Source organism: Solanum dulcamara, chromosome 8, assembly GCF_947179165.1.
Source record: "Solanum dulcamara chromosome 8, daSolDulc1.2, whole genome shotgun sequence".
Lineage (NCBI taxonomy): Eukaryota > Viridiplantae > Streptophyta > Magnoliopsida > Solanales > Solanaceae > Solanum > Solanum dulcamara.
In genome coordinates, this window is record NC_077244.1 from 58975728 (window position 1) to 58979362 (window position 3635).

The window sequence follows — 3635 nt, forward strand, 5'->3', positions numbered from 1 at the left end:
CTCTGATTATTGAAAAGTTTTCCCTGCAAGCCCTCTTTAACACGTTGGGCTTCCTCCATGCTTCTAAACTCAACCAATGAGAAATTCTTAACATAAAATATTTTGATTCGATTAATCTCACCAAGTAGAATCATAGCATTGTGTATCATGTCTTTATCCACATGGACCAATGGAGGATAACTTATACACAACACTTTACTAGGCAACTGAAAGAAGAAAAAGAACAAGAAGAAGAAGATAAGAGTTAACAGATGAACGACATTGCATTTTTTGTCTAATTACTAAGAAAAGAAAATTAAAAATCTTTCAAAGACAAAGGAACATTACATGTTGCCTTGTGAAGCCAGCATTCATAGGATGAGAGTAGTTCCTAACAAAATCTTAATGCATAAGCCAAGGGTCATGATGTCCAATTCTCCTACGGAGTTTGGTCAAAATGAGTGATGTACACTATCCCAATAGGAGCATTGGTCATCATGACCCTCGGCTTATGCATTGAGATTTTGTTAGGAACTACTCTTATCCTATGAATGTTGGCTTCACAAGGCAACATGTAATGTTCATTTGTCTTTGAAATATTTCTCATTTCTTTTCTTAGTATTTAGATAAAACATACAATGTCGTTCATCTGTTAACTCTTATCTTCTTTTTATTATTATTTTAGTTGCCAAGTAAAGTCTTGTGTATAAGTTATCCTCATTGGTCCATGTGGATAAATATATGATACACAATTCTATGATTTTTCTTGGTTAGATTGATGGAATCAAAACATTTTATGATAACAATTTCTCATTGGTTGAGTTTAGAAGCGTAGAGGAAGCCCAGTGTGCTAAAGAAGACTTGTAGGGAAAGCTTTTCATTGATCCGAGAATCACAATTGATTCAAGAAATGAAAATTCAATTCAATTAGCATAGACAATGGGCATTTTTTGCCATAATCGCCCTATGTTGGCTTCTAATGTATCTGGATGTTTGCCATTTGATGGTCTAGACATCCTAGCTAGACCTTTGAGTATGCAAGGCAGGTTTCACCCTATTATTTCACGACCAGTAATTATTGTGTATCTGGATGTATACACAATACATCACTACATTCTCCATCCCTCATTTCCCCAAGCTCTAGTCCTTGCACCAAAAATATTTAACATAACATCATATGGATGGAGGCATGCAACATAAATATCCACAAATCAAAGAGAAGATTATATGGTGAACCCAAAAATTGTGCTAACAATAAACAATCAATCAATCAACTACACTTCAACCCAACTATTTTTGTTCCAGATGTTGGTCTTTAGAATTTTAATATTAATAATTAGTAATATTAATTTTCCTTATTTTGGAGTCAAGGGTGTTTCTCTTAATGCATTAGTTGCTGCCTTCAGTTGCTGGCTTGATGGCATTTGATGCAATTTGTATTATCATTGTATTTAGTGATAAATGGCTGAATGTGGTCAGCCTTTGGCCATTATTTCTCCATTCAATCTCCATGACCTCATTCTTTATTCCTCCATTATACCTTATAACTTGTAACACCCATGTTATCCTAGCCTAGACTAAGTTTGAGGACCATACGGAGGATTGGGGAAAGTGAGTTTTGCCTATGTATACGAGACAACCTACAAGTCGTAGGAACTCCTACGTATCGTAGGAGTGACTCGTAGTGTAGGCATTGAGGTTTGAAATCTAGCCAAGTCTAAAAGTGAGTCTACGAGTCTATTGAAGACTCGTAGAGAAGTTGACAACTCATAAGAATGAGTCATAGAGCCTTTGCCTAAATTCTAAAAATACAAGCCTCAGCACTTTTGTTATGAGTCAACAAGATGACCTGTAACAAGTCATAGAAATGACTCATAGAAGCACCTAACACTTAGTCAAATTTCATAAATGGATGGACACATCTATGAGGGGAGTTGATGAGTCATCGAAGTTACTACGAGTCATAAAAATGACCCATAGAGAAACTTCATAGACTCATTACTGTAGGCTCCTGAGAAACCTGCAGGACGAGGAAAGTCTACGACCTATCGAGTCTTTGACGACTCGTAGACCTGAGTCGTAGACCACCCTTTCTTCAGCCTAGCTTCCACGTTTGAGGATGAATTTTAGTCGTAATGACGACTCGTAGGTGACAAACTTCATGATTTTAATGAGGGTAAATTAGTCCTTTCCCACCCTTCTTATACCAAAACCCTGACATTTTAGGACTAAATTATGTTCCTTATCAGAACCTTGAACGCATAATACTCTCATTAACACTTAGATTATTTGAGAGCGAGGGTTTGAGAAAAGGAGAAAGGCTAGGGTTCAAGTTCTTCAAGAGAGGTCTTCGAACTCTTGATTGTTCTTCGAGTCCAGCTATGTAAGGTTGAACTAAAACATGGATTTTGTTCCTCCATGTGCCCATGATTGTGATAGCTTTGATTGTGAATGTATTGAGTCCTCGTTAATGCATTGTTGAGAAATTGTTTTCAAAATATTGTAGGTTTTAATGATTATTAATAAGCTAAGTTCATGATTTTCTACGAATGAATTCCTTGAACATATGATTTGAACTAATTGTTTACTTAAACCCTAGTAACATGTCGATTGATATAGAATTGTACATATTTTTGAATTGAGTCTAGAGCCTTGAACTGTGAATGTATGATTGTGATTGGAATGTGAGCATGACGATACAATTGACAGTGTTGACGAATTGATACTCTTGAATGTTTTCATAAATGATTGTTCAAAACCTATCTTAACTAAATGATTGAGAATGATTGAGAAATTAATTGGTTGAAAGGATTGATTTGATAGAACGAATGAGTTGAAAAGATTCAAAAAGAGACTTAATGATTTGGATTGATTGTCTTATGAGCTTGAGTCTTGGTAGGAGTATCGAGCACCGAATTGGATAAGCGAAAGTATTAACTCAAACCCAATAACTACATCGACAAACGTAGGAGAGGATTGAACTGTTAAAGTCGGATATTTCCCAAGTTGTTGTCCTGACCTAATAGGACTTGATTGATTATAGATCCATGATTATAGATTCATTCTTACCCTGAAAAGGTAAGGACGGATGTGGAAATAATGTCAGCTTGTTGTATTATCACTGGCTCATAAGTGATGCTTGTTGGATAAGAGAAACTCTCATATAAGTTTTGATAGTACTTTGAGTCAGATTGGAATGGATTAGATTGGATTGTATATGAGTGGTCTTGTCTAAATCATATTCTTGTTTAGACTTAGGACATCTTTATTGAGTTGTTCATTCTTCTGATTTGAGATTCTGAGTTGATTTGATTCTACCCTGATGCATGTTTCATTCTGCAGTTACCACTTCTCAATTCTAGGAACTGAGCATAGATGTAAATCTATTTGAAGTGTATGAGCATAGGTCATGGACATAATGCTAATATGCGAGATGTCAATAGGATGTTATAACGATTGAAACTTGAGGAATACGCTAGAGTAGGAATGGATTGATATATCACCATAACTCTTTCCGAACACATCACTATCTGATTCTCAACCCTCAACTTGGTCCCTCAACTTATCATCTCCCCCCCTCCCCGTTAGGTCTAAAGCCGACACTCTAAGTCTATGGACCTATTCCATATTGTTTAAACTAATCTATATTCACTTAC